The following is a 19,514-nucleotide window of genomic DNA, read 5'->3' as shown; positions in this document are numbered from 1 at the left end:
TTTTTATATATTCAACCCCACATCTCATCTTCTACTCGCCTCGGTTCCCAAAAAACAACAGAATTGAGTCTATGCACAAAACTCAGCTGTCCCCTCCCATTGAGTTATGACTCAGTTACCACAGACAAGTGTCAAGGAATGAAGAATGAAGCTATTGAAATAGTGGAGAACTTCTATCTCTTAGGTTCGAATATCAACAATAAAGGAACCAGCAGCCAAGAAATATGCCTCAAACTAACATTTAGTAGAGCAGCCTTGGAAAAGATACTCAGGTGTCTTGAGGGGGTCTATGCCTATAAAGATTAAAATTGTGCAAGCCATAATTTTCCTGGTGACACTTTTGGTGAAAGTCAGACCACTGGAAAGTCAGACCACTAGAAAAGACTCCAGGGAATGCCACCAAGACGGCAAACAAATGCTTGCTTTGATTGCCAAGACCCAGGTCTAAACTCCAGGGTACATCAGGTGAACAACATGCAACTTTGATGGTCAGTCAAGATGTCTCATGGAAGAATTAATACTCAAGACTTTCCAGCTTGGTGCCACCTCTTGAGGACCAATCACTCCCACCCAACCACAGAAAAACAGAAGACTGCAACATTGAATGGGGGGGGGAATGGGTTGGGCAGTCTGGGTGGCCATTAACATGGCTTAGTTGTTGGGCTAAGCAGCCACTGTTTGACCAATTTTGCCTCCAGTTTTGCAGGTTTTTTTTTAATTTGAATTTATATCCCGCCCTTCTCCGAAGACTCAAGGTGGCTTACATTGTGTAAGGCAATAAGGCAGTAAGCTGTTACTGGCTGGGTTCAGATATGTTGAGTCCAACTCTATGATCACAAACTTGAAAAATGGGGTGGAATGTAGCCTGGATTCCCAGGAGAGAGGGGCTGCATTCCAGAGGAGCAAAAGACAGTCTAGTTTACATACTTTGTGCGGGAGAGGAAGCGAGAGAGAAAGTTAAGACAATTCCTCTCTAACAGTTCCTAGAGCAGTGATGGCTAACCTTTTTGCCGTCACCTGCCAAAAGCAGGGGGAGCACGGGGGGCGTCCCGCACATGTGTGCCCACACCCATAATTCAATGCCCCTGCACTCCCCTGCGCTCCCCCCACTTTTGGCACACGATGGCAAAAAGGTTACTGGTGGGCCCGGTAGGCCCATTTTTCACCCTCCCCAGGCTCCAGAACCTTTCTAGGAGCCTGGGGAGGGCGAAAACGGACTCTCCCAGCCCTCCAGAGGCCCTCCGGAGGCCAGAAATGGCCTGTTTCCCAACTTCCGGTGGGACTGGAAAGCCCGAAAATCAGCTGGCCAGCATGTGCATGTGCACTGGAGCTGACCTAGGGCAACGCTCACGTGCCCACAAATATGGCTCCACGTGCCACTTGTGGCACACGTGCCATAGGTTCGCCATCATGGTCCTAGAGTATATGTTTCATGGTGCAAGTAGTATGCTTTAGCTTGGCAAGATACTGTCTGTAGGGGAGGAGGAACAATAAAGGGAACTGCTTAGAAGAGCCTCAATGTGTCTGTCTTGGATTTCGGAGCCTGGCAAAAAGCTAGGTTCACGCAGCATGACAGAGAGAGCAAAGGATATTATGGCACAGCTGGATGTAGGAATTGACCTCTCTCCGTCTGTGGCATGGGGCCATCTGAGATATGCATGTATCCCATGGAGAAGCAACTGGCAAATTCCAGCCATTGGCTGGCAATTCAGAAAAGCACACTAGAAAAAAAAAAAAAGAGGACGGACAAATGCAGGACACGGCATAATAGAGATTGCCTTGCTTCTTGCGATTGTCTTTCCACCACTCTTCCAATACATCACATTTCTGCTAGCTAATCGGCACTGCCTGCTGTTCAGTTAAGTGCTTCCTGTTTTGCCATTAGCTACTCTGAGACAGTTTATCAGAAAACCTACATATCTGTGGAACAATTGCTTGCATGTTACTTGCCTCTTGGGCTCTCAGTCAGAGGCCTGTATGCTCTGCCAATCTGCAGCCATTTGCATTTGCATTTTCCTTTCATACTTCTTGCAAGCCAGGCTGCCATGGGGAGGTACATTTTCACAGTCCAAGTGCATTTTTGCTCCAATTACATAGTGATCAAATTAAGAACTTAACTATAACAATAAACCATGGTTTATCGAACAAACGACAGCTTGATTTACATAGTATGCTAACTTGTAAACCCTGGTTTATAGATCACAATGCCTAGAGCAATCACGAATCAGGGGAGCCTTGTTAACCACGGACCGGGCATTGCAAAGCATCAGCCAAAGACCCAAGCTCTGAGGGTCTTGACCATCCGGGGAACGAGTGAGGACTGAGGGGCCGGAGCACGTGATCGCTTTTAAACATCGAACACGTGCTCCCGAAGAATGATGCGGCCCCCTGCCTCCGCCATATCTGCCTCTCCCACTTACCGTACAGATGGAATAACATTCTCTGCTCTGTACATTCCCCTCCCCCCCTGTCTTCGGACCTTCCTGTGGTCTTTCGGGTGCGCTTCAAGATTCTGGTTACCACCTTTAAAGCGCTCCATGGCTTAGGACCCGGGTACTTACGAGACCGCCTGCTGTTACCGTATGCCTCCGACCGACCCGTACGCTCTCACAGAGAGGGTCTCCTCAGGGTGCCGTCCGCCAAACAATGTCGGCTGGCGGCCCCCAGGAGTAGGGCCTTCTCTGTGGGAGCATCGACGCTCTGGAATGAACTCCCCCCTGGCCTACGTCAAGTGCCTGATCTTCGGACCTTCCGTCGTGAGCTAAAAACATATTTATTTACTCAAGCGGGACTGGCATAATAGTTTGATTTTATATTGGGGTTTTATTAATATTTTAAATTTTAAATTCATTTTTAACTATCAGCCGTTTAGTAATTGCTATATTTTAATTTCTTTTAATTGTATATATCTTGTATTTTATTTCTGGCTGTACACCGCCCTGAGTCCTTCGGGAGAAGGGCGGTATAAAAATTTAATAAAATAAATAAATAAATAAATAGAGAGGCAAAACATGGCCAAACTCTTCAATGAATTGATTTCACACGTGGCGTTGGCAGTGTTAGAATCTTTTAACTCTTCCAATGAGTTATAAAGAGACGAGACGATCAGGAACCTGGTGGAGGGACTTAACTATAGTGGTGAAGGATGCACCCTGGAACCTCAGGTTGGGAACAGATCAACCTGGATTAGAATTCTACTTATGTGGTTTTAAAGGTTGATACCAGCTGGATGGCACACAATCACCTTGTATGCTGCCCCCCCAAACATCCAACTTTCAGAAGAAATGATTATAGCTGGAACAAATAAATAAAGCATAAAGCAAGGATCTCCAACCTTGGTCCCTTTAAGACTTGTGGACCAACTCCCAGAGTTCCTCAACCAGCTTTGCTGGCTGAGGGACTCTGGGAGTTAAAATCCACAAGTCTTAAAGGGACCAAGGTTGGAGACCCCTGGCATAAAGGACTCTACCATATTTTCACTGCCCACATGGAACCTCTAGTTACATTTTAATGAATATAATTTAAACAAAACACCCCACTCTTCTGATTGAAAGCAATTCCACAGTAAGATCCAACAAATTCACCAGTAAGACCAGGAAAAAGTGCAAATCAAAGCACAGAACACCATTCTAAATGATGAGTAGACAAACACTAAATAGAAGTCCAGGCACCAAAAGCTGAGGAAAATAGATGGACTTGAGCCCATACCGAAAGCTCACTCAGGGGTCCCATGCAGGGGTGGGCTGCTGGGGGTTCGGAGAAGTTCGGGAGAACCTCTAGCTAAGCTTCTGTGCAGTTTGGAGAACCCTCAAATCCCACTCCTGGCTGGCCCCGCCCATCCCTCCCGTCCCCTCCCAAGAGTCCCCACGTGGCCCATTTTGGATGCAGGTAAGTGCAGGGTGCGCACGGAGGCTCAGGGAGGGCGAAAAACGGGCCGACTGGAAGTTCGGGAAGGGCCTCCAGAGGGCCTCCGGAGCCTAGGGAAGTCATTTTCGCCCTCCCAGAGGCTCGAGGAAAACCTCCAGAGTCTGGGGAAGGCAAAAATGACCACTACCCTCATCATGGTGCAGGAAGCCACCTAGGCCATGCCCACCCAGCAATTGGGCAGAGAACCCCTTGCTAAAATTTTTGAAGCCCACCCCTGGTCCCATGTTTGGGATACCCTATGACTATCATTAAGTGTTTTAAGTGTTGTACCTTGATGAAGGTATCTTTTCTTTTATGTACGCTGAGAGCATACGCACCAAGATAAAATCCTTGGGTGTCCAATCACACTTGGCCAATTCTATTCTATTCTATTCTATTCTATTCGTGGACGAGATCTTTCTTTCCATCTACAGACCAGGGGATTATGGTTCTACATGAAGCCAGGGTGGTCATCAATCATCAAGTCTTGACCCGCTACAGGCCTTGATACCTCAGCACAAGTGATTTAACCTGGTTTGATTATCAGAGGCGAGCCAGCCCAGCTCCTTCCCATGAAGGATATTTCCCTTCCACAGCCTAGCTGCAGTATTTTACATCTGCTGCAGAGAATATTGATATTCTTTGTCATTTTTACCTCAATTATTCTTGGCTGAATGTTCTAACTGGGAAAGGTTGCTATTGATGCCTCCTACTGATTTAGAACAGATGAGCTCTCGGATAATACGATGCTACTATATATTGTTAATAGGTCACCCTGAAACTCTGCTGCTAGCCGAACCAGCATCAAGCAAACACTTAAGTCTGTCTGTGTGTGTGTGTATATGTATATGTGCCAAAATAACTAGACACAGGGACAGGTTTCCCCCCACCCCCTATGCCCTCATTCTGCTGAGCACTTAATTCTCTCAACGCTATCTAATGTCTACCTATATTAACCTCTGTAGTGTGACTGAAGTGTTATTTATCCTTATTATCTGTTTTATGCCCTCTTTTACTGATACTGTTCTGTTGTATTATATGTATACTGAGTGTTTCTGTACCGCAGACAAATTCCTTAAGGGTCTAATCACGCTTGGTCAAATAAAGTATTCCATTCCATTCTATATACCCATGATGGCGAACCTATGGCACGTGAGCGTTGCCCTAGGTCAGCTTCAGCACGCATGTGCATGCCGGCCACCTGATTTTCAGCCCTTCCAGGCCCACCAGAAGTCAGGAAACGGGTTGTTTCTCCCGTCTGGAGGGCCTACAGGGGGTGGGGGTGAGGGAGGCAGTTTTCACCCTCCCCAGGCTCCTAGAAAGCCTCTGGAGCCTGGGGCGGGCAAAAAACAGGCCTTCCAGGCCCTCCGGAAGTTGGGAAACGGGCCATTTCTGGGCCCTGGAGGACTTCCGAGGGGGTGGGAAAGGCCTTTTTCACCCTCCCCAGGCTCCAAGAAAGCCTCTGGAGCCTGGGGAGAGCAAAAAATGGGCCTACTGAGCCGACCAGGCCATTGCGTGCCAAAAGTGGGGGGAGCAGAGGAGATCAGGCGCGCATGCGTGGGGGCACATTGAATTATGGTTGTGGGCATGCATGCACGCAAACCTCCCGTGCTCCCCCCACACAGCAATACATGCCGGTTGTCAAGCACCCAAATTTTGGTCACCTGACCGTGAGGATACTTGGATAAGTGCAAGGACCGATTATATCTACGGAGATTCTCAGTCCTCCAGGTCACGTTTGTCTCAAAGGAGTTTTCTCAAATGGCAACTGGATTAGGTTTTTTCCCTTGAGAATGAAGATGTTTTGCTTCTCATTCCAGAAGCTTCATCACTGATGAGAAGGAAAACGTCTTCTTCCTCAAGGAAAAACCGTAATCCTTTTGAGAAAGCACCTTTGATTAGAAGTCAATTTTTCAAAGCTGCTGTAACTTTGAACTGTCCCCTCTAAACAAATGATTGTAAGTCAATGTTGTGACACAGGCCCAAGTAGGTAGTAGGAAACTCAGTCAGTGTAAAAACAAACAAACTTTATTCGAACAGCTGAGAATTACTTCATTCTTTCGTTCAACTAAATTAAAGCAAATTCCTCCCAACACAATTCCTCAGTTCTATCACCAACCTTGGTCCAATTAGGCAAACTGCCAAAGGCCTCTCTTGGCAAAAGTTCAGAAGAAGCCGATATGAAACAAATGCAACAAGACGAAGCTATCAATGTTGTTTTCCGACAAAGAGCCCAAACGCCGTTGCTGGTCTTTTAAGCCTTATGGGAGAGGCCAATCATCTCTTGGCCCTACTCCCGAGTTGTCCTCTTTGCTTTAGCTGCTCTTGCCTTCTGGCAGCTCTTCTCATGCATGCATTAGGAACAGGCTCCTCCTGTTCCTCTGACTCACTACTATCAGTGTCTGGAGGCTCCGGAGTCCGCACCTCACTCCCCGATGGCCCTGGCCGCATCGCTGCCTCCGACACAGAGCCCTCATCCGGGCCTTCCCTAGCCTCCAGGACTGGCCCATGTTCTTCCTCAGCCTCATCGCTGTCCAAGTCGGTTGCCAGCTCCACAGGCTGCTGGCGGACCACAACAGTCAAGGACTATCTGTACTTCTATTTCTGTTGCACCTTATTGCTACCATGCGAGCTAGCGAGTCCAAGCTGCAAAAATCCTGAGAATCACTAACAAGCAGTTTGGATTTTTGTGGCTGAGATCCAATAGTCCCAGGTCCAAGGCATTGGAGAATCTGCAGAAGAAGGCTAAGCTTCTTTCCCTTGAACCAAGTCAATGATTTGAGTCTTCCCCTTTGACTTCTTCTCAACAGTTCTGACATTTTGGTCTCTCTGATCAGCTAGGGATTTTGTCTTAGTCCGAAATACCATTTATTATAACAAGAGGTAATTTGTACTTGGGAACATTTCAAGCCTATTACAAATGAGCTGTTATTGTTGCTGCTGCCACCGCTGTGGCTCCCATAGCAACTTCCCATTCTTTTTATTTCAGAAGGCTGCAGAGTAATAATTACTATACCGTTTTCATTCATGCCGTGTGTGTTCAGAAGACACAGAGGTAGTAGGCATGGCTGGGTTTTATCTGGCTCAAAAGAACAGCCATGGTTGAAGAAACCACAAATAATTCTAGCTCAGTTCAATAACAGCTTTTTCCCAATCTTGGGAATTTCAACAAGAGTGGACTTCAACTCCCAGGATTCCCAGCCAACTCTCCTAATGAAGAATTGTGTTTCTCAATTTCAGCTACTTTAAGATGTGTGGACTTCAGCTCCCAGAATTTCCAAGCCAGCCATGCTGCATTAGCACTAACATAATTTCTATGGGTTTTCATGGTTGTTCTTCTAAATTGATCCAAGTTATTACAATGTGCTTTCACCATCACTGCAGATAATGGTAGACCATCAAGAGTCCTTTGGAAATATGAGAGTACCAGGGGTGAAATTCAGCAGGTTCTAACAGGTTCTGGAGAACCGGTAGCAGAAATTTTGAGTAGTTGGGAGAATCGGCAAATACCAGCTCTGGCTGGCCTCAAAGTGGGGTGGGAATGGAGATTTTGCAATATCCTTTTCCCAGGAGTCGGGAGGGAATGGAGATTTTGCAATATCCTTCGCCTGGAGTGGGGTGGGAATGGAGATTTTGCAATATCCTTCGCCTGGAGTGGGCTGGGAATGGAGATTTTGCAATATCCTTCCGCCAGGAGTGGGGAGGGAATGGGGATTTTGCAGTATGCTTCCCCTGGAGTGGGGTGGGACTGAAGATTTTGCAGTATCCTTCCCCTGCCACGCCCACCAAGCCACGGCCACAGAACCGATAGTAAAAAAAAATTGAATTCCACCATTGGACAATACAGATATCTCATGAACAAATACATTTATATCCCACCTTTCTTCTGACAGCTCAGAGCATATATGAACATTCTCAATTATGGAAGTTTTCATACACAACAGTTTTTACGAGGTGGGCTGGACTCTAAGATATTGACCACATCCAAGGTCGTGCTTAATTATGGTTTGCTGAGGGTCAGTCATGGAACTATAAAGTAATTATACTGGTAGAGCTTTCTGCAACCTGATATGTCAGAAGAAAACGGCCCATATGGTAGCTTAACAAGATATGAAAGACACGAGTTTATCAAAATTCATCTAACGAAGGCTTTTGATGGAAATGTCATTTGGCTATTGATGGCAATTTCCACAATGTAGAACTACATGTGATAGAAGTTCTAAAGCAGGGGTCTCCAACCTTGGTCCCTTTAAGACTTTTCAGCTTTGCTGGCTGAGGAACTCTGGGAGTTGAAGTCCATAAGTCTTAAAGGGACCACGGTTGGAGACCCCTGTTCTAAAGGGATCCAATTTGCTTTCTTGCAGCCAGTTCAACCAAGCTCAGAGAACACCAAGGTCTCCATGGTTCAATGCTGAGCTAAAGATATTCTCTTCTACTGGATCTAATTTTTTTAAGAGATATCTGCAGGGTGGGGGTCAGGGGTGGGCTTCAAAAATTTTAGCAACAGGTTCTCCGCCCAGTTGCTGGGTGGGTGTGGCCATGGTGGGTGTGGCCTAGTCGGCCTCCTGCACCATGGCTGGGGGGATGACCATTTTTGCCTTCCCTGGGCTCCAGAGGCTTTTCTCGAGCCTCCGTGAGGGCGAAAACAGCCTCCCCAGACTCTGGAGTCCCTCTGGGGTTGGGCTAGAAGACCTCCATGGTCCCCTCCAATTCTGTTATTTTGTATTCTAGCATTCCTCTGCCCCAATTTTGAACCATATGGCTGCTACATACCTATTCTACCCAGGAGTGGGCTTCAAAAAATTTAGCAAGGGGTTCTCTGCCTGGTTGCTGGGTGGGGCCTCCTGCACCATGGCAGGGTGTGTGTGTCGTTTTTGCCCTCCCCAGGCTCCAGAGGCTTTCCTCAAGTCTCCAGGAAGGCAAAAACGGCCTCCTCAGGTTCCGGAGGCCCTCTGAAGGCAGTGGTGAAATCTACATTTCTTTCCTACCGGTTCTGTGGGCGTGGCTTGGTGGGCGTGGCTTGGTGGTGGGGGTCATGTGACTGGGTGGGCGTGGCTATGTGACTGGGGATCAAAAGATAGAAACTCACTAACAATGTCCTGCTGGAGCAGGATTGGACTAGATGACCTCCAGGTCCCTTCCAGCCCTGGATTATCCTCTGAAGCTGCATCTAGTGGCAGGTTTGTAGTCCTTCCTTCCTCTCCTTTTCCCTCCCTCTTTTCTTCCTTCCTTCCTTCCTTCCTCCCTCCCTCCCTCCTTCTTTCCCTCCCTCCCTCCCTCTGTCTCTCTCTCTCTCTCTCTCTTAAACAAACGCCCCCACCCACCCCCATTTTTTTGCCTAGCAGGCTTCAGCATTTTTACCTTTTAAAAAATGCTTTTAAAAGTAAAAAAAAAAGGCTCTGACGATCGCATGGTTCAGCTGGGCATGAGCGGGGGGAGGGCAGGGATTTTTGCTACCAGTTCTCCGAATCACCTACCGCCATTGCTACCGGATCGGCTGATCAGGTCCGAACCGGGAGCATTTCACCCCTGGTTTATGGTTTCAAAAGGAGGGGTACCTTTCATGCCCCATTTTCATTCAAATTAGCCTTGCAGAGAGATGACCCTAAGATCGGAAACTACAAATTCTGAAATAGCTAGGAATGCAATCATTTGAGAGAAGGGGAGATTTAATTTTTTCCACAGACAACAATTTACTTCCCAGACTTTTGAGCAATTGATGTGAAAATGGATAGCCATCACAGGGATGGCCCCAAGCAAAAATCTGGCACGCTTCAGAAGGATAAGTGCAGGAACTAGAGAGTTATGATAAATGAAAGACCATTAAAGACCACTTAGTTTTCTGCTCCGTTGGTGCCCACACAAACACACAGAAAATGGAATAGGACAGAAAAGGACGCCACAGTCAAAGAATATTAAGGAACAGTTCTAGAAGAACTCGAACACTGACGTTCTTCCGTGTCCACCTGACCAGATCCCACCATCTCTTCCAAATGCTTGTTTCTGTACTTTCTTACAACACTGTACGTTTCTGAACTGTACGACAGCCCTGGCAGCTGGCATTTCCATTCCCCCACCCTGACATAATGTTATTTTTGAAGACCAGTAGTAAAACCAGGGGTGGGCTGCTGGGGGTTTGGGAGAACCTCTACCTCTGTGCAATACAGAGAACCCCCAAATCCCACTCCTGGCTGGCCCTGTCCACCTCTCCCCTCCCAGGAGTCCCCACATGGCCCGTTTTTGGATGCAGGTAAGTGCAGGGTGCGTGTGGAGGCTTGGGAAGGGTGAAAAATGGGCCTACTGGAAGTTCGGGAAGGCCTCTGGAGCCTGGAGAGGCTGTTTTCACCCTCCCAGAGGATTGAGGAAAGCCTCCAAAGCCCAGGGAGGGCAAAAATGCCCCCTCCCCTATCGTGGTGCAGGAGGTCGACTAGGCCACGCCCACAATGGCCACGCCCACCCAGCAACCAGGCAGAGAACCCCTTGCTAAAATTTTTGAAGCCCACCCCTGAGTAAAACCACCCCTCACACTTAGAAAAAGACCTTTCCTACCTAGGAGAAAAAACTGTCTTGCCACCACTCCTGACTTTTCCTTAGATGGGTAATGTAAGTATTGTGGTACTACAGAACGTTAGAAACTTTGCTAAAACTATTAAATCTTTCCAGGCTCAAATGCAGTAAGATAAACCAAAACTAACCAAAATGAAGTTCGTAGTGAAGTCCAGGGAGAAAACAGGAGATCAGTGGTTGCCAAAGCTTGAAAAATCTTCAAGGAAGAAGCCAATGATTGGGACTTGCTAGAAATTATAAGTCATTATTTTCACCTGCTAGAGTCCCACCTTAACCCAGCTGCTAGCTTTTATGCCTCTCTTAAATACTGCAGATCAGTTATTCTCAAGGAGTCCTTCCTTTCTACTTAGCACTTGCTGCCTTACTTCCAAAATCTGATGAAACTTCGGGATAACTCCAGTTCCGAACTACTTAGTTTGGAAAGGTTTTGCTGCCCTGATTCTGTGTTTGTTTCCAGATCTGAATACTCCTATAATTTGACATCGTATTTCCAGGTGTATGTAAACCAGTGGTGGGTTTCTACCAGTTCAGACGAACTGGTAGCGGCACTGGCGGGAGGCCCCACCCACCCACCTGGATGTCATCACGGACGCCCTGCGCATGCGCAGAAGTGCCAGGCACACGCTCACAGTTCCAAACCAGTAGCGAAGGTAAGTGAAAACCACTACTGATGTAAACATCCTAATCCATGGAAATCTGAATTAACCAAGTATCTGAGTTTGCACAACACATTTGTCCATGGTTTGCTCAGTTAACACAATTTCTAGGTTCAGAAAACACGTTGAACCATGAACTCGCCACAAACGTTGGGTTTGCTGAATATACTAAGACACAATCGCAGGGGAAAAAACATAACTGATAACAATGAAAACTAGGCAAGCCTGGTGTGTTGTGTGAATGCAATCATTTTGCTACTAACCACTAGATCATCACATATTAGCCATGTGTATTGTATAAACTCAGGATATGACTCAAGAGTGGATCGTCTGAGTATCAAGACTCTGCATTAGGGTGCATCTGGCTAAAATTCCTGCAGATGGTGAAGAAATACAAGCAAAGAAGGCCCTTGGTGGTATCTGAACCAATTTAGCTAACAATCAGGGAATCAACAATATGCTGAGTTTTGCTAATCAATATGTGTAGTTTGCACTGAAGCTTGCATCCCAGCATGCATGTTTTTAGGTCTCAAAAGCTCTATGTATCAGAGGTTTTCCATCCAGCTCTATAGAGATGATAGTCAGAAAGAACACTTACTTAGGTCCTCTAAGAAGTTCTGTGAAATCCAACTGGACAGTTGCATTGAATAAGAAAGGTGGTTGTTGTTTTGCCATATCAAGTCTTTTGTGTTATGCATCTTGATCAGTGCTGACTTGTTCTGGAGCAAAGGTGGGTTTCAGCAGGTTCTGACCAGTTCTGGAGAACCAGTAGTGGAAATTCTGACTGGTCCCGCCCCCGTCTATTCTCTGCCTCCCAAGTCCCAGCTGACTGGGAGGAAATGGGGATTTTGCAGTAACCTTCCCTTGGATTAAGGAGGGAATGGAGATTTTACAGTATCCTTCCCATGCCATGCCACCAAACCACACCCACAGAATGGGTAATAAATTTTTTTGAAACCCACCACTTTCTGGAGGTCTTATTCCCAACTCCATCCTTAGTGATTATAGGAAGAAGGAATGGGCAGCTGGTAACTACCAGTTACTGTACTAAATGAAAGCCAACAGAATCTGGCCATCAAAAGCTACTGACCAAGCATGCACGCACCCCAGCTGGTGTTCGGGCCTCGGGTGCGCATGTGTGCAATTCAGGGGACTCAGCTGGTCTTCAGAGCTCTCCTGCGCATTTGTGTGCATTTACACATGCGTGAGAGAGTACTTGCATGCACAGATGAGGGGTGATGCAATTGCACATGCAGCACACAGGGGAGCCCTGTGAAACCTGCATGCATGCGCAGATGGCGTGGTTGCGCACACAGTGCATGGGGGGCACGCACAAAAGCCGTGCGCATGCGCAGATGGGGCAGTTGCATGCGCAGCACATGGGGGAGGAGCTGCACATTAGCGCAGATGTTCTGCACTCGGTGAGTAAAAGGTTCGCCACCACTGAAAGAGGTAATCCTTGATTTACAACCACAACTGGGCCCAAAATTTCTGTTGCTGGTGAGATATTTGTTAAGTGAGTTTTGCCCCATTTGATGGCACTGCAGTTGTTAAGTTGGTAACAAGGTTGTGAACTGAATCTGGCTTCCCCATTGAAGGTTTCCAAAAGTGATCACATGACCTCAGGACACTGCGGCCGTCATAAAAATGACTCAGTTGCCAAGCATCTGAGTTTTGACGTGACCATGGGGATGTTGCAATGGTCGTAAGTGTGAAAGATGATCATAAGCAGTGGTGGGACTCAAATCAACTAACAACCGGTTCTTTGCTCGAATGATTTCTTCCAACAAGCAGTTCACCAAACTGTTCAGAAAGTTAACAACCGGTTCTCCCGAAGTGGTGCGAACTGGCTGAATCCCACCACTGTATGTATGTATGTATGTATCTATTTATCGATTGATCTCTATCTCTAATCAATATCTATCTATCTATCTATCTATCTATCTATCTATCTATCTATCTATCTATCTATCTACCTATCTATCGCTAATCAATATTATTAGGGGCCTCTGGTGGCTCAGCAGACTAAGTCTGTCTGTTATTAACACAGCTGCTTGCAATTACTGCAGGTTCAAGTCCCACCAGGCCCAAGGTTGACTCAGCCTTCCATCCTTTATAAGGTAGGTAAAATGAGGACCCAGATTGTTGGGGGAAATAAGTTGACTTTGTATATAATATACAAATGGATGAAGAGCCGCCCTGAGTCTTCGGAGAAGGGCGGGATATAAATGCAAATTAAAAAAAAAATCTATCTATGTCTATCTCTAATCAATATCTATCTATCTATCTATCTATCTATCTATCTATCTATCTATCTATCTATCTATCTATCTATCTATCTATTATCTATCTATCTCTATCTCTTCTAACAACCAGTTCACCAAACTGCTCAGAAAGTTAACAACCAGTTCTCCTGAACTGGCTGAATCCCACCACTGGTCATAAGTCACTTTTTTCAGTGGCATTATAACTTTGAACGGTCCCTAAATGAACCACCTGTATTTTGAACCAGTGTTGCCTACTTCAAGGCCTGTTTTCACATTCTACCAAAAAAAAACAAAAAACAGGTCTCTTGATACCATAAACTCAAACTTCAGTCACAATATTTAGATTTTATTGGTCCCTCACTTGGCTTTACCCAACAGCTGTTACAGCCAGAAGGTGAGGATTTATTTGTAACAAACAACATCTGGATAATGGGATACTGCATCTCTGAGCCTCTATGGCTTTACGACTGATAGAAGCAGCGAAGCATTAATCATTTTAAAAATCTTCACCCAATGTATCACATTCAACATGGGCAGAAACCGATGATGTTGGCCGGAATTCGGGCAGCAGGGATTCCGGTGACTTGATTCATACATTGCACAAGCCAGAATGAGGCCTGCGTGTCTGCGGCAGAGAGAGCAGTATGAGTCCAGCCACAATGGTTCACAGACCATGGTTTATGGTTTTAACTTGTTCTGCCTGTCCAAACAATTATGGCTTATGCGGCAAACTACCACTGAGAAGATGAAGAGGACTGTATATAATTTTCTCAGCAAATCTCCCTCTCCCTCTGCCTCCATCCCGCCCCCCCCCCCACTTCCAGGTTTATGGTTAAAAACTTTGTGTGAATGCCGGTAAAAAAAGCACTAAATGGAATCTTTTTGTCGAAATTAAAACAAAAAACAACACACACACCCCAGACATTTATACTTCAGCTCACAAAAGTCTTTCTGGATTTATACATTAACTTTGCAGCAAACAGTCACCAGGGAGTGTTGATGGCTTTTAATAATTGATGGTTTTATTAATTCACCGGCAATATTTTGAATAACATTAAAATCCCAAAGCTGCATCCGGGATGAAGCACTGAATACAATCATCCCTGAGCAAAGGAGCAGAATTTGGGGCCTGCAGCCCCACACCTGGGTAGCTCCGATTGGTTGCTTCCACCGTACACATAGTCCTCAACTTGCGATGGTCATTTAGTGACCGTTCAAAGTTACAACGGCACTGAAAAAAGGGACTTACGACCGTTTTTCGCACTTATGACCTTTGTAGCAGTCTCCCCATGATCACGTGATCAGAATTCAGATGCTTGGCAACATGGTTCACACTTATGACCGTTGCAATGGGGAAGCCAGATTCACTTAACAACCGGGTTACTCACTTATCAATTGCAGGGATTCGCTTAACAATGGTGGCAAGAAAGGTCGTAAAATGGGGCAAATGTCTCGCTTAACAACAGAAATGTGGGGCTCTTTGGATAAGAATTTGGTGGATTCTACAAAATGTTCTGAAAAAGAAGATAAAGTTCCAGCCGCAATTTTTTCTGCTGGGAATTACCACGGACTGTACAGTAATTGAGACTAAACTGATTTTAAATCTAATAACAGGGGCAAGATTACTGATAGGACAGTATTGGAAGAAAAAAGAAGTACCTACAATAGAAGAATGGATATTGAAAGTTGCCAATTTGGCTGAGATGGCAAAAATCTCAGCCTTTTTATTTATTTTATTTATTTATTTATCAAACTTATATACCGCACCATCTCCCGTAGGACTCAGGGCGGTTCACAGGCATATTAAAAACAATATAAAAACAATATAATAAATAAACATTAAAACCCAGTTAAAACTAAATATTATCATAGCCTGATCACTAAAAAAGTAAAAACCAGTAAAACCCCCATTAAAATTTAAACTATAACATTTTGTTCTTAGGCTAGTCCCGCACGCTGAAATAATAGAGTCTTCAGTTCACGTCTGAAGGTCCGGAGGTCGGGGAGTTGTCGTAATCCCGGAGGAAGCTCATTCCACAGGGCTGGTGCCACCACAGAGAAGGCCCTCCCCCTGGGGGTCGCCAACCTACATTGTTTGGTCGACGGCACCCTGAGGAGGCCCACTCTGTGGGAGCGCACAGGTCGTTGGGAGGCAATCGGCGGCAGAAGGCGGTCTCGAAGGTATCCCGGTCCTAAGCCATGGAGCGCTTTAAAGATGGTAACCAAAACCTTGAATTGCACCCGGAAGACTACCGGTAGCCAGTGTAGGCCGCGCAGGATAGGTGTTATATGGGAGCAGCGCAGTGCTCCCTCTATCACCCGCGCGGCCGCATTCTGGACTAACTGGAGCCTCCGGGTGCTCTTCAAGGGGAGCCCCATGTAGAGAGCATTGCAATAGTCCAGGCGGGAAGTGACGAGGGCATGAGTGACCGTGCGTAAGGCGTCCCGGTCAAGGAAGACAATACGCAAGAAAGATATTTAAATGAATGGAAAAAGTGGATTGACTATATTCAAAACAGATATCAGACTAAGAGATATCAGACTGCCTTTGAATGATTAGAATGTATTATTCTTGATTGTGTTGGGGGAGGTTAGGAATTGATGAGAGTTGTAGGAGTACAATTCAGTTAGGAGGGAAATTTTTTTAGCATATGTTTGTTTTATTTTTAACTATACCTTGTGTTTGTTCTGGGAAGTCGGGGGGAGAGGAGGGGAGGGGTTTCTGAAGGGAGGGGAGGGGCTAGGGAGGGGAGGGGAAGGGGTGGAAAAAAGTTTTGTAAAACTTTTTCAATAATAAAAAAAAAGAAATGTGGGGCTCAATTGTGGTCATAAGTCGAGGACCACCTATAATTGTACGAGGTTAATAGAAAGGTCCCACATAAGAGTGGCCAGCTTCTGCTCTCCCTGCATTTTCAAGGAGGCAGAGGGTGAGTGGCCCTTGCTGCTAATACAGGTAGTCCTCAACCTGCAGCCACACCTGAAATCAGAATTTCCATTGCTTAACAAGGGGGTCATTGAGTGAGTCACATCCTTCTTGGCATGGCTGTTAAGTGAATCATGCAGCCATTAAGTGAATCTGGTTTCCCCCCACATTGAATTTGCTTTTCGAAGGGTCCCTGGGAAAGTCAGAAACGACAATCACATTGAACCCGGGATGCTGCATATGTGGGTTAAAAACATGCCGATTGCTAAGGTCCCAAATTTCGATCATGTACTATGGGGATGCTGCAATGAGGCTGGTCGTAAGGGCTTTTTTCAGTGCTGTTGTAACTTCCAACGGTTGCTAAACAAACAGTTGTAAGTGGAGGACTATGTGTACAGCTGAAACCATTTCTATGGGGCCCACAGGCATTTTTTTAAAGCAGGAATTGTTCTAAAAAAAAAAGGCTAAAGAAACAAAGCAATCAAGGAAAGCTGTATCAGCAACAGCCACAAAGCCCGTGTTTCCTTCCGGTAATGAAATCAAAGGTTGCATTAAAATGGATGCAGGGCAATGTGTATGTGTTGCCTCAGTGTTCATGTATTAAAGCTGTATCCACGTTGGATGCATATGGATTCTCTGTGTGTGTGTTTCTGCTCTGCTCTTGTGCTTCTCTCTGTTAATGTGCGCCCAGGAAAAACCCAGGGAAGGCTACATATAATATTCGTAGCTCAGGCTTGAACTGTGGGTTCCTTAGTGTTCTCTGAGCTTGGTAGTTTTCTTGATGAAGCTACCCAACTAGGTAAATTCATCAGCGTATTGCATCAATGCACGGATAATGTTACCTGGTTTGGTAAGGAAATGACTGGCAAGAAAACCACCAAGCTCCGAGAGCACCAAGGACCCCATAGTTGTTTTCATTTTCCTCCTCTACCTCTTCTTTCTTCTCCCATTCTCCCCTCTGCAAACCCCACTCCTTTCTACCACTGATGACGTTAACAAGTTTGGTAATGAAATGTCAACAACTCTGTGGTCTCTTCACAAAATCCCCAAAGCTTCAACCAAAAACTGTCTACTATTGACCTCACCCCATTCCTAAGAGGTCTGTAAGGGGCGTGCATAAGAGCACAAGCGGGCCTTCCGTTCCTGTCCTATTGTTTCCTTTCGTTATATCCAACTACTGCAATGCTCTCTACATGGGGCTCCCCTTGAAGAGCACCCGGAGACTCCAGTTGGTCCAGAATGCAGCTGCGCGGGTGATAGAGGGAGCTGCTCGTGGCTCCCATATAACACTAATCCTGCGCAAGCTGCACTGGCTACCTGTGGTCTTCTGGGTGCACTTCAAAGTTTTGGTTACCACCTTTAAAGCGCTCCATGGCTTAGGACCGGGATACTTACGGGACCGTCTACTGCCGTCTTCTAACTCCCAGCGACTGGTGCGTTCCCACAGAGAGGGACTCCTTAGGGTGCCGTCAGCCAAACAATGTCAACTGGCGGCCCCCAGGGGAAGGGTCTTCTCTGTGGGGGCTCCTACCCTATGGAATGAACTTCCCCCTGGACTCTGACAACTTCCTGACCTTCGGACCTTCCGCCGCGAGTTGAAGACGTACCTATTTTTCCGTGCAGGACTGGCATAGAATTTTTAGATGTTATTATTGGTTTTAAATTTTTAATTGGTTTTTATGGTTTTAAATGTATTTTAAATTCGGTTTTTAGTTATGGTTTTATTTGTATTGTGTTTACTGATTGTTGCTTTTACTTGGCTGTTAACCGCCCTGAGTCCTTCAGGAGAAGGGCGGTTTACAAATTAAATAATAATAATAATAATAATAATAATAATAATAATAATAATAATAATAATAATAATAATAATAATAATAATAATAATAATAATAATAATAAGCTCTACTTTGAATCATGTGACCAGGAGGAGGGACTCGAGTGGGATTCAGACGGTTTGGGCAAACCGGATCTTAATTTTTACATCTGGTTCGCTGAACTGGTAGTTGCAAGGACTGGCTGGCCCCGCCCACCCTGTCCCTCTCAGGAGTCTCCACATGTCCCATTTTGGATGTGAGGTAAGTGAGGTAAGTGAGGTAAGTGCAGGGCCCACGCAGAAGCTCTTCCGTAAGTTCCGGAAGTCCGGAAATAGGCCTGTTTCCAGCTTCTGGAGCCTGGGAGAGCCGATTTTTGCTCTCCCAGAAGCTTGGGGAAAGCCTCTGGAGCCTGGGGAGGGTGAAAAATGGGCCTACCGGAAGTCCAAAAATGGGCCCATTTCTGGCTTCCGGAGGGCCTCTGGAGCCCAGGGGAGCAGTTTTCACCCTCCTGGAGGCTCAAAGAAAGCCTCCAGAACCTAGGAAGGGTGAAAATGCCCCCTCCCGCCATGGTACAGGAGGCCGAGTAGGCCACGCTCCCATAGCCACAGCCACCCAGCAACCGGGCAGAGAACCAGTTGCTAAAAATTTTCAATCCCACCAGTTCTGTGGGCATGGCTTGGTGGGCGTGGCAGGGTAAGAATACTGCAAAATCCCCATTCCCTCCCCACTCCTGGGGGAAGCATATTATAAAATCTCCATTCCCAACCCCACTGGTGCCAGTCAGAGGTTGTCCGAACTACTCAAAATTTCCGCTACCGGTTCTCCAGAACCTGTCAGAACTTGATGGATTTCACCACTGACTTAAATGGAAACTGTTGGTACCATCCCAGCTGTTGCCCATCTGGGTCTCCCATAACAGTGGTCTACAAAATTTTAGGAAATTATCAACCACTGAGATTCATCTGTTTTGATTAGATGAATTAGAAGGCAGGTGCTAAAGATACTGATTGGCTGAATTTTTGAAGATATTTCACAGTAAAGATTTATACACAGGTGGTATGTTTGCCTGCAAGGGAGGAGGAGTCTAATGATCATGACGCCTCATAACTTCTCAACTAAGTATGGTAAAACGATGAAAATGGTACCACATGGGAGTGTATAAATTTATCGTCACTTCTGAGAGCAGCAAGGGAGACGACTATGAAAAACACGTGGGAAATTTGCTTAGGTCCTATAAAGCAGGGGTCGCCAAACTTTTGGACCTCAGGGACCACTAAATTCATAATTTTAAATCCTGCAGACCACTAATATGATCTGCCTAATGACCGGCTGGGCGGGCGTGGCTAGGTGATCATGTGACTGGGTGGGCGTGGCCAATTCG

The 19,514-nt window shown here is 46.0% G+C and overlaps 1 long non-coding RNA gene across 2 annotated transcripts in view; it reads left to right on the top strand.

The window, feature by feature from the left end:
• Positions 1-19,514, top strand: part of LOC131204857 (uncharacterized) — a 43,789-nt gene that overhangs the window by 21,994 nt on the left and 2,281 nt on the right. Inside the window, exon 2 of one of the 2 annotated variants that reach the window (XR_009156653.1) lies at positions 10,968-11,123. This is a non-coding gene — a long non-coding RNA (uncharacterized LOC131204857). Of the gene's footprint in view, positions 1-10,930; positions 11,124-19,514 lie in introns of both variants that reach the window. The other variant, XR_009156654.1, reaches the window with a different exon arrangement.

Source organism: Ahaetulla prasina, chromosome 10 (assembly GCF_028640845.1).
Source record: "Ahaetulla prasina isolate Xishuangbanna chromosome 10, ASM2864084v1, whole genome shotgun sequence".
Lineage (NCBI taxonomy): Eukaryota > Metazoa > Chordata > Lepidosauria > Squamata > Colubridae > Ahaetulla > Ahaetulla prasina.
Note: the sequence above shows the minus strand (reverse complement) of the source record. Positions and strands in the feature narration are given on the sequence as shown.